This window comes from Gymnoscopelus microlampas (genome assembly GCF_963454915.1).
Source record: "Gymnoscopelus microlampas genome assembly, chromosome: 10".
Taxonomy (NCBI): domain Eukaryota; kingdom Metazoa; phylum Chordata; class Actinopteri; order Myctophiformes; family Myctophidae; genus Gymnoscopelus; species Gymnoscopelus microlampas.
The window spans coordinates 42442730-42455451 of NC_139947.1; the positions used below are offsets into that span (position 1 = coordinate 42442730).

The 12722-nt window shown below is 38.9% G+C and overlaps 1 pseudogene across 1 annotated transcript in view; it reads left to right on the top strand.

Annotated features, from left to right (window-relative positions):
• LOC311054235 overlaps positions 1–12715 on the top strand; it is a 67736-nt pseudogene extending 55021 nt beyond the window's left edge. Inside the window, exons 25-34 of the transcript in view lie at positions 2394–2444; positions 7166–7378; positions 7497–7571; positions 7717–7793; positions 8159–8268; positions 8416–8534; positions 8815–8979; positions 10017–10153; positions 11274–11340; positions 12668–12715. The product of the transcript in view is annotated as an uncharacterized misc_RNA (transcript). The remainder of the gene's footprint in view (positions 1–2393; positions 2445–7165; positions 7379–7496; positions 7572–7716; positions 7794–8158; positions 8269–8415; positions 8535–8814; positions 8980–10016; positions 10154–11273; positions 11341–12667) is intronic.
• Positions 12716–12722: the final 7 nt, after the last annotated feature.

A 12722-nucleotide genomic window follows, 5' to 3' on the forward strand; every position in this document is an offset into this window, starting at 1 on the left:
TCTGAGACGCTCTGCTCCGCTCCGCTCCGAGACGCTCTGCTCCGCTCTGCTCCGCTCCGCTCTGCTCCGCTCCGCTCTGAGACGCTCCGCTCTGAGACGCTCTGCTCCGCTCCGCTCTGAGACGCTCTGCTCTGAGACGCTCCGCTCCGCTCTGAGACGCTCCGCTCTGCTCTGAGACGCTCTGCTCCGCTCCGCTCTGAGACGCTCTGCTCCGCTTCGCTCTGCTGTGAGACGCCCTGCTCCGCTCCGCTCTGAGACGCTCTGCTCCGCTCCGCTCTGAGATGCTCCGCTCTGAGACGCTCTGCTCCGCTCCGCTCTGAGACGCTCCACTCTGAGACGCTCTGCTCCGCTCTGAGACGCTCCGCTCTGAGACGCTCTGCTCCGCTCCGCTCTGAGACGCTCTGCTCTGAGACGCTCCGCTCCGCTCTGCTCTGAGACGCTCTGCTCTGAGACGCTCCGCTCTCAGAGCATAGTTCAACATATATTTATTTTATTCCCCAAAGTTAAATACACTATTGTTTTAGTATAATGTGTGTGTGTATACATACTATACTATACTATATATATATATATATATATATATATATATATATATATATATATATATATATATATATATATATATATACATATATATACACATATATACACATATATATCTCTGCTGTCCAGCCAGAAACTGCTAACTCCGAAACGCTCATTGTTCAGGAAACGCAAAAACAAAATATACGTTTTTCAGGAAATGAAGAAAACCTTATATTTTTAAAACAAAGCAATACTGCCTCATCAAAGTTGGTATAGTGACTTTATATATTGTCAGATACTTGCATGTGTAATTATATTATCAACACTTTAACCAAATCGCGGGTAAATCAACACTTTACCCAGCGCAAGTGGAGTTAGCAGTTTAATCAAGCTGAAGTGGAGTTAGGTGTCCAAACAACAGTAGCTCCACTCGCTGCTGAGGGACAGGTTTCAAAAGGGTACAAATTCTCAAAAGCTAACAATGGATCTCCAAGCTCACAATGCATCACAACAACGTGTGAATTAATGCCCTGACGCTTCATGCCACTTATTATATAGGCCTACAATAATAAACAGGACTTTAAATATTACAATAACTTCTGCAAAGAGGTAGTAGAATAGCGCGACAGAAATGCTATGAACGCCTTTCTTCTTGTCACATTGCTCTCCTCATTAAACACTTAATAGATTTTAGAAATATAATTACTTGTTTTCATAACATTAACGCTAATGTTATGAAAACAAGTAATTATATTTCTAAAATCTATTAAGTGTTTAATGAGGAGAGCAATGTGACAAGAAGAAAGGCGTTCATAGCATTTCTGTGTGCTAAGTTTGATAAACAGGTACACTGCATAGTTTTAACAGACTACGGGGAGCTTGTTTACGTGGTCCTCCTCCTCGTTCACTGCGCAACGCGCTCTACTGCTCATGCTGTTGAAAAGCAGCGCTGTAGAGGAGAGGGGGGAGTTGTTTGTTTTTGACGGACAGTTTGAGGATCCAATGGAGTTGGGAGTTTTCGTCAGAGGCGCTTTTTAATACTTTTCATTGGTTCAAATGTTTTGATATTTTACACAGACCTAAAGGGTGTTCAATAGCCTTGATTTATGAAAAAAAAATGCTTGTAGATAACTTGGGAACTTGTAGATCTGCTATTGTCACTATATTTATATAGTGACAAATATATATTTGTGTCTAAAATACAGTATTTTTGCTTGACATTTTCAGCTGTGGCGTGGCTGTACACTGGATCTGATATCTTGGCCAACACAGCTGTGGACTGAGGGGACCGTCCCAGACTGCACTACTGCAAGGTTTGTTTAACATAACATGACACATGTGCAAATCAAAACCTTTTAGATCTAACTATCTAATGTTAGCATATGGACATTTTCTTGTGGTCAGTCCATTGTCCGTTTTTAAGGAGGCATTGCCAATATATATACTCTGTAGCTTAACTCTTTGACTGCCATATGAACAGTGTAATAGTGTGCCACTGCTGCCAGCAAAAACAGTGATTTTTACTGTATCAGTTTGCATAGAAAAATACTGTACCACTACAGCTGAGAGGCAAATATTGTACTTTTAATCCACTACAATTGTTAGAAAACTTTAGTTACTTTGTAGATGTTGGTTATTGTTTAAAAAAACTTAGGGTACATTAACCACTTCAGCCCCATTTAAACTTTGGCTATTTGAAAATGGCAGATCTACAAGCTCACAATGCAACATGTTGTGAGCTTGTAGGCTTACAAGCTCACTTGTCAGCTTGTTGGACACTTGTCAGCTTGTAGATCTGCTATTGTCTATTGATATGCATGTACTTTCATAGCTTTGTGTCTAAAATATTGTATTTCTTTTTTTTACAGCTCCTGCTGCGGACCCAGGTGACAGACACACCATCCCAGGCCTACTGCAAGGTGTGTAACTATCTAATGTTGGCTTATTGACATTGTCTTGGAGTCAAATACTAGGTTGTGGGGGTCTGTGGTTTAATGCATAGGCTAAAAAATGGAAGCTCTTTGACATTACAATAGTTTGAGAACCACTGGTATTCAGGTGACAAGTATATGTTGCTTACATTTTCTATAGTTGTCAGCTAATAATAATAATAATAATACATTTTATTTATAACGCACTTTACATTCTCACGGATGTCAGAGTGCTACAGATTAAAAGCAGAGCATAAAAACAGCATAGGCAACAAAACAATTACAATAGACCCAACCAGGCTAAACTAAAGGGCCAACTTTTAGAAATTAAAACTCAATACGAAAAACAAACAAAGTCCATGAAAAATGCTTTTTTTAAAAAGTCCATTTTTAAAAGCATCAGTGGACTGTGGCGCTCTCATGTGGTCTGGGAGGGCATTCCACAGACATGGGGCTGTGTGACAGAAGGCCCGGTCGCCCATGGTGCGGAGGTTGGTGTCAGGGACAACAAGAAGGTTGGTGTTGTTGGAGCGGAGGCTTCGGGTGGCAGGTTTTGGGGTGAGGAGTTCTTTGAGGTGGGGGGGGGGGGGGGGGGGTGTTGCCGTAAATGCACTGATGGGTGAGAAGGGAAATCTTGTATTCGGTCCTGAAGGAGATGGGGAGCCAGTGAAGTGAGCGGAGGGTGGGTGTGATATGGTCATATTTCCGCACTCTCATCAGGACCCTAGCAGCGCTGATTTGGATGTATTGGAGCCTTTGGAGGCTCTTGTTAGGGATCCCGATGAGTAGTGCATTGCAGTAATCCAGCCTGGAGGAGATAAATGCGTGGACGAGTCAGCTGACTGAAAGGTGATAATAGGGGGGTGATTAGAGGTGTGGTTATCCATATGTGGCCAATATTTCAGCACAATATGACAGTTTTCAAGATGGATCTTGGCACTGTTTCTTTGCTATTGTCCAGTTTATAGAAAGCTATATGCTGATAGCCATCATTGCTTTGTGTTTGTTTAGTAACAGGGAACAGCCTGTCTCTGTAGGTCCTTTTTAAACAGAAAAATAAGGGTGTGTTGGCAATTTCATCCAACCATAATCAACAACTTGATTGTATAGGATGTGTCCTGTTCTCTCTCCTGATTGGATGAAATTGGTCTCTCAAAATCACAATTTAGTTTTAAAGGCAGTTACTGTATTCACCCAGAAGCAGTATAATAGCAGTCGCACCCCTACTTAAGTAAGACTGTGTTTGCATACTGGTACAGTGGTGTAGTTAACTGGTATAGTTGCTGTGTTTTCACGTCGTGGATGCAATGTATTATTTAGTATATTCGTTTCCATTTGAAAGTATGCTTTAATAAGTACCTGGCATACAAACATACTCACTTCTGTGTGCCTAAGTGTCTTTGGGTCATTCCAGGGCCAGTGTTTAAAGGAGGAGTTCACCCAAAAAATTACTTATTTTCTATCAATTGCACACCCTATGAAGCCTTGAATCCATGGATTATTTTTTGTTTTTTTCGCATTCCTAAGCCAATAATTTGATTCCCGTCTCCTACCAGCTAATGTATCCGGTAGGAGACACGAAGTAGATTATTTGTGTCTCCTACCGGAAATACACACGGTCATCAAATTATTGTCTTAGGAATGCCACAAAAACAAAAATAAATCCATGAAATCAAGGCATAAATCACAGTATTATTCATATTGTAGCATTGTTTTGCCTTATTCATATTATAGCATTGTTTTGTCTTATTCATATTGAAGCATTGTTTTGTCTTTTTTCATAACTATTGATTGTGAAGCATTTGCTTGAAAAGAACACTAACACTTGTTTCCCTGTTTTTCAGAAGCCGTCCAGCACTGACATTTTTTTTGCCTTTAACCTTTTTCTACTTTTCAGGAATGTTCTTTGTGAATAATTGTCATATTTCTAAGATAATTGCATTCCATTTATGTTGTGGCTCGTGAACCGGTAGTACCCAATTTCTATAACACAATATTGGCCATCCCTGAATTTAATAACAAACTCACACATGAAATAATCAATTCTAACAAATGCATAACAAACTATTTTGGATTGTATACTGCCTTTTCATGACCCACTACCTTATATTTACATGTGCATGTTGTAAATGTTTAACTCACCATTTGTTTTTAGGGCTGTAAGACTGTAACACTTATTAGGACTAAATTATTTTGTAATTCATTTTGACAAAAAATTTAATTTTATTCAAACAGCCAATATACACTTATTAAAATAGGACTTAATTTCTTAATTAAACTAATAAATGTAATCCCAAAATAATTATGGAAAATGTTACACATTGATTCATTGATAAATACAAAATTAGATATCTACAAAATACACTTTGAGATAATTAACTTAATCAATATAGTTGCAGCCCTACAATTTGTACCTATTTTTCAGAATGTTACATGTTGTTTAATAATATATTAATATATTTACCAGGAGCTTGCTTGATCCCCTTTTTTAACAAATGGGTCGGTGCAAGAATTTTTTCCCCGTGCACTCCTAAATTGGCTGAAATAGGAGGCGGGTTTTTTGCTTCACCCTGGAAAATATTGAATTTACTTAAACGTTAGAATATAATTTTGGATAATAACAGTAATAGTAGTAATAATAATCATTATAGCATCAACAATATATCTGTCAATAATAAACTGTTTACAGGCATTGTAATAGTTAGCATAATATATAATTGTATAATTATCACTAATAACTATAATTAACCTATATATAGAATCATAAAATATAACCATACTATTATTACATATATAATCATAATAACAACAACTATAATAACAATAATTGATAGGACATTATACCAAATATATTGATGGTGTTGCTTACAGTAAAGGTACCAATAATACAATTGTGTTAATAAATACTTTAAACTATATCTGCTCTGCTTTGTCTCTACTTATTATTCTTTTTACCATGTGTTTGAAAAGTGAATCTATGTTTGGTAATGTATTTAGTCACATGTATTTAACATTTACAATGAATACAGATGTGTGTTTTTTTTTTTTTTTAATTACTATTCATAATCAGAAGGGTTCTTCACTACTAAAGCTGAACAAAAAGTGAAACTTTGGAATGTAACATCTCTTAATACCTAAGCCCATACACATATGAACATAATACACAAAAGTTGTTTGTTTAACTGACAATATTTTTTGCCTTCTACAATCTGGTGTTTTAATTTATTTGACCAACTTATCCACTTAACGGTTTGATCCATGCAAAAGTCAAAGCTTGTAATTGAAAGTGTTGTCAGACTATAATCTCTGCCTGCTGGACAAAATGGACTTCAATCCCTCTACTGTGTGTAAAACTGTGAAGCAATCTACATAATGTAGACATTAGAGCTTAACCAAAACTCCTGGCTGGTGATGACAAGTCTGTCCCAATGTAGGCTAAACAATAGTTTTTCATTGTGGTATTGACGCCATTCAGTAACATTGATGTGCCTGATATCCTGGGGAGTATCTATTTTACAATATACAAAATGGTATGGCTTCAACCCAGCTACTAGCCAGGTCGACATGTATCGTAATGGTTCCACATGTATTATATGGTGAGACATTCCCAAGTACATTACAAAGTATTTAATATCTATTATCAGGCTGGGGAAAATAGGTGCTGAATCTTATACTCACAAAACATGACATCATAATATAAGGAAAACGTGAAATGTCTTCTGAGTATTTGCAACTTGTATTTGCAACGTCACTGCTATGTGACGATGGATTCCTTGGACCCCCATGGCCGCAACCCAGAACTCTGCGTCGGCGCAACCACACTTTGCAATTGCCCTGAATTGTGAAAATTCTAGTCTTATGCTAGATGTGCTCCTGTTTCTGCTCAACATTGTAACAGGGCCTTTTATTTATATGGTATATATTTTACCACAAATGTTTAGCAAAATGTCATGATTCCCAAATCATACCCCATCAACCAAGACAGTTAATAATGGAAAATTATATTATTGAGCATCGGAACACACGTTTAATTTAATGTTTAATATGTCCATAATGATTGATGAAGAGCATAGAGTTAAAAAAAATAAATAAGGGACAGCGCCCTCTATTTCTTGTCCGTCAGACTGCAGATGGACCCTTCAGATATCTTCCCAAATCTCGCGAGAGTGTGTTGCTGGGATAGAGAAAAGTCAATAACAAAGTTGATTTCCTCCTCATTTGTGTCTCTAAAAAAAGTATGAAAATCTTGTATATATTGTGTGTCTTGTGACGATTGGGTCCAATATTTAGTTCAGTAACCATGGAGCTAAGGAATGGTTCAGAAGCTGTGTTCACGTTCACAAAATAAATATTGGAATTGGTCTATTTGTTCTATTTGATGCCTCTTTGTTATGCATCTTTTGGGAGGCCAAATACAGGCTTATATTTTTGTAACAGTCATTATTCGACTGTTCTCTTGGGATAAAAAAACCGAAAACAAAACAATTAAACGTCAACGGTATAGTTTGAATTACCGGCTTGCTCCTCCGGACGCGAAACGTAACGTCTGGGGGGTGACAGATACATTTTTACACCCACCCTTTGTTATTGTGGTCCAAGTGAAGACGATGATTACTTTTAATTGAAAGCCATGTGTAATAATTAAAAGTAACTTCCCCTACACTGTCTATGAATTGACCTTCCTTCTCTCCGTGTCTTCCGGGTTGCAGTTGGAGGTTCTTCACCTGCTGTCTCCAGAACAGAAGGCTGAGCTGCTACTGAGGCCTGAGGTTGCAGGCCTGGACAACGGGACCCTCAGCCTGGTCTTCCACAGCTTGATGACCGGTGGTCCTGGGCCCACCCCCACCTCCACCCCCGGATACACATACACCTCACATAGCCCCTACTCACCACCATCACCACCACAGAATAGCTTCAGAGAGGTTGCATAGCTTTAAATATTATACATTTCTTTCATCCAATTACACTTTTACCAGATTGTTGATGGTAATCTTCATAACCTTAAACAATATTATTTTGTTCTTTTTGAAACACTTGCAGGTGGTGAATGGGTTGATGGGAGCTTTCAGGCCTGTTGGGAGCCTCGTCATTGAGTTTGTGTCTCTCACACGTGAGGTACATACAGCGTACATACATATACTATATGCATATATGAGAAGCCAATTACTTGTTTTTATATGACTAGTTTATTATGATTATGCATATTACATCTGCTAACCTGACATGACCCTGACATTCCTATCTATCTGTTGCTCTCCAGAGAAATGTATCCGAGATCGGAAGCATGACTCTGACCCAGACCCTGCTGAACTGGACCCTAGCTGAGCTGGCTGGCATGTACACGCCACATAATACGTCCATAGACCTAAACTTTTAAGAAAAATCATTATGAATTATAAAGTATGCATATTTAAAAAATGTATTTCTTAAAATCTTCAGAAAATCTTTTGTATTCCTTTTCCTTTTCTTTAATTTCTGAAAATCTGTTGATTTAAAAAAAAAAAGATTGTGGGACTTTGTTTATTTTTGAAAAAACAAAAAACAAGCAGGATATTTACTTTACCTTACTTTAATTCATAAAACCTGGTCTGTGACCCAAAAATGGGTCAAGAGTAAGGCCCTACGTTTGGAAAACACTTATAGTCGAAATACACAAAATAGTCCCGGAATAATGATACATTTCTTTGCATTGCTGGGTCCAGAGTAAAAGACCTGAGTCATCATATGCGTCTCATGGATCCTGATCACAACCACAGCCCAGTGATGTACGAACACTTCATCCATTCCTTCTTGCTACATCACAACACGTCCGGTAAGTGAACCAAGTAGCCATAGCTAGAGACAAGCTCAGAGGACCATTTGTCTGCAGATGTACAGGAATTTCTGTTGCTTTCAGGGTACATTTTTGAGTAAAACATTACTCTATTCTAATACTATACTATTGTGTATTTATCTTCAGATCCTCAGTGTGTCTCCTCATCCAGCCATAGTGCAGAATGGCTGGAGGAGAACTTTGGATTCTTCTCCATGTTCGCCCCCATCACAGACTTCTATGACCTCAACCGTGACTTCTCTGGAGTGAGTGTGGACAATCTGAACATTTTTACTGAAAACATTGATTTGATTGTTTGTACTTGACACTACAATTTCAGTAACTTAATAACCTTTCAACCTGGCGTATATTTTGGGCATGTCATCACAGGATTGCAAGATTTTCAAAAACTTAATAGCTGATTTGCGAGTGTGACATTATAATTCGATTACGTATAAAATAGGGCTTCAGTGGTTAAATCTCATATCCTGCCCTCTCCTATTATGTCCTGTCTGTCTGTCTGTCTCTTGTCTTAAACGTGTCCAGATGGAGGTTCTACACCTCCTGACTCCGAAGCAGACTGCAGAGATGCTGCTGGTGCCTACTCCTCCAGAGAAAGACGTCATCATCCATGCAGTGTTTGACCATCTTACACAGTCTCAAGGAGACTTTCCTGAGTTCCTGCACCACCTGGTTCTGCTCGCTAGAGAGGTAACCTCATCTGTAGAGCGTCTTATGACAGCTTAAAAAACGTACAGCAAAATATAATAGTAATTATAATAATAATTATTATTATTATAATGCATGGACTTTTATTTTATTTCTTAGGTTAAGCCACCCTGTGATGTCTACCAAGTCATGTGAGTGTGTTGTGATGATGTTAAATGGCTTACATTTTAAAGGGGCTACACCATGAATGTAAAAGAATATATATTATATATAAATATTTCCCCCCAACAACCCCGTGGTGAACAATTGGTATTTTCTTGTGCGCCTGGCGTATTTCATCCAATTAAATGATAACTTCATGAAGACATTTGGAAAGTCTGTTTCCAATGTATTTTGCATTGTATTCTTGCATGTGAGGCTGTTGTCCTTTTACCATAATATTTAATATTGTCTGACCACATTACCACCGAGATAAAAGTCTTGTAAATGTATTGCATGAATGAACAGGTATCGCAAATAAAGTGATTCCAGTTGCATTTCTGATCTGGTGTCCCGTCTAATATGTCTCTATCCACTAATATGTCTCTATCCACAACGTCAGGCCTATGTCAGTGAGTCGTTCATCCCAGAAGAGAAAGTCCAGGAGCTGGGGCCTGCGTCACGCAACGCCACTACTGATGACATCAGCATGTGGAACATCACACAGATTGACACACTGTGTTCTTTAATGGACTCTTCAGATGGGGAGTGGGATTCAGCTCTGGTAAGTATACAAATGATCTTTGATTGATTGATGGTGTTATTGACAAATATACATGGGGCGGCAGTGGCTCAGGAGGTAGAGCGTCTGTCTGTCTGTCTGTTTGTCTGTCTGTCTGTCTGTCTGTCTGTCTGTCTGTCTGTCTGTCTGTCTGTCTGTCTGTCTGTCTGGCTGGCAGGCTGGCTGGCAGGCAGTGTAATCAGTGTAAAAGTGAGAAAACATAATGCGCTGTGATTATATTTACACGTTTTTGCATGTGTGTTCGTAAATGTGTGCAGTACATGTATATGGCACTAACACATTTTTTGTCACCATCAAGGCCAAGGCCATCATTTCCAAGTATCTGACTAAGGCGGGCAACAGTCTTGGCAGTGCAGAGCTCAGTTGTGTCAAGGGACCCAACCTGTGTTCCCTGGATACCAGTGTCCTACAGACCATCTCAGAGGACACCCTCAGGTGAGGGGTGTTGGGGAGGGAGCCAGTAGTATCGTAAATCATGTTTACTTTAGTATTTCTTCACTACTTGCACACACTTGAACATCGACATTAATCCAAAAAAATATTATTATAAAAAATAAATTGGGAATATTTTGGGCTTTATTGACAGTGTATAGTAGAGCGAGACAGGAAACAGGGAGAGAGAGATGGGGAATGACATGCAGCAAAGGTTGTCGGGACTGGGAATGGGATTCAAACTCGCGACACTCTGTCAGACTGTATTAGAGCCTATATATGGTATGCGCCTGGACCGCTAGGCCAACGGGCGCCCCACCCAAAACTATTTTTAACCTAATTAACCCTGGCATCCGTATTTTGGGCTGGCAAAAATAAGAATCAATTATTATTTTATAGAAATAAAAGTCCTAATAATAATAATTCACGCATTTTCACAAATAAAAAAGAAAGTAGTAATATTAGCATACATTTCTGCAAGCAACATCGTACAACTAATTATAAAAGAGTGATGTGTGTGATTCCATGACATATTAGCCAAAAGGTAAATAAGATAAGATGTAAGGGACTGAATTTTAGAGACTGAATAAATTACATTTGTGGTTGAAAATGTGGTAGCACTCTTTTGAGATGTGTGCTGTGTATCTCCTGGTGTTTCCAGTAATTCCAGTTTGCTGGTAGCGTCCAGCTGTACGCTGGAGAAGAAGAAAGTGCTCTTTAACATCGCAGAAAAAGCCTTCTCTGGACTCAGCCGCACTACAGCTATCAGCACTACCAGCTTCCAGAATACAGAGCCATTTTTGGGTAAACAAGCATTCATTCACATGTACATGCGTACAAACACATACTGTATATTGCAGTGGTTCTCAAACATTTCCATGTCAAGGACCCCAAGTTCATACACAACTGTCTGTACTGTACTGTATACCAGTGATAATAGCCTAACTCAAAAATCCTCGATTCCTCACAATGTCTCAAATTTCTCACGCACGCACGCACGCACGCACGCACGCACACACACACACACACACACACACACACACACACACACACTTCAGAGATGGATAAATTCAGTATTTTCTTTATGACCTGTAGGTGGTGCATCTCTTTCCTTTGTGAGAAGTGCCGCTGCCTCCAATGTCAACATGGACCTGGATACCTTTGTCAATCTGGATCTGAGTGTTGTACAGGTTAGTGGCGTGTGCGTGCGTGCGTACGTGCGTGCGTCCTTGTGGTTGTACATCTGGGAAAGGCAAGTGGTTAATGTATGTTTTTATAATATAATAATTTATATCTACAATAACTAGTAACTAAAGTTTTCAAATAATTGTAGTGGAGTAACAGTACAATATTTGCCTCTGAGATGTAAGTAAAATTATAGACAATTGGAAATACTCCAGTAAAGTAAAAGTACCTTCTAATTGTACTTAAGTACAGTACTTTAGTAAATGTACTTAGTTACTTTACACCACTGGATATTTCATACCAGTGTATTGAAGGATATTTCTTTCTCTTCCACAGGGAAGTCATGTGGCTCTGCTGGGGAAATCTCCAACGGTCAGTTTGTGTACACCGGATCAAAGTTTGGAGACTCTGCTACAGTACAGGTGTCTGTGATGAAGGGTAAGAACATTATAAATATATATAATAAGAACTAGGGCTGGGACTCGATTAAAAACATTTATCAAATTAATTAGAGGCTTTGTAATGAATTAATCACAATTAATCACATTTTAATCGCATATCAATATTTTACTTGAGAACAGGGAAAGGCAATTTTTTCATACGTCTTTTAAGTACATGTAAAAAAATAAAAGGCTTAAAAATACTAAAAAGAAGGAAAAACGTTGCGACGCTGAGGAGGAATAGCCAAAGTATAAAAGGTCATAATTATTGTGATGCTATATTAACACATTTTGCTGGGGACCCCCTGGAACCCCCTCAAGTACCCCTGGGGGTCCCCGGACCCCACTTTGAGAACCAACGGCTTATGGGCTATGATGGGATGCCACCGGCGAACTGCAGAGCCTATTTCCAAGAGCTGGCTGGTGCAGATTTCTCCAGTGCTCTCAGCTACAAACGTACTGCTCTGTTAAAAAATGCCAGGACTTGCCTGGTGAGTTGAGAGTAACCAGTAACCACCGGACCCACACAAATTAAACTATTACTGATAATGACAGTCAAATCCACTGACATTGGGTCTCAGGGAGAACATTGTACAGATGATCTTCAAACCTTCACATTATAACTAACATATAACAGTTATACAGGACAATATAGATAGCTTACAATCCAATTTCAATGCTGTGATACTAATAGTTCTGATGCCATTATTTTCATGAATGAACCGAAACCTTTAACCACTTCATTGACCAGAGTCCCCCAGGGGTCTATATTAGGCCGCCTATTTTTTTCCCTGTACACAAAATCGATCTATGAGCTTGTAGATCTGCTATTTTCACAGATTTCATGTGCTTAAGTTTATTCATATTTTTTCCCCCTTTTTTTCTGTCTTAGGGTATAACAACCACAACCTTGACAGAGGATAACATCAGTTTTGGGTAACATGTGC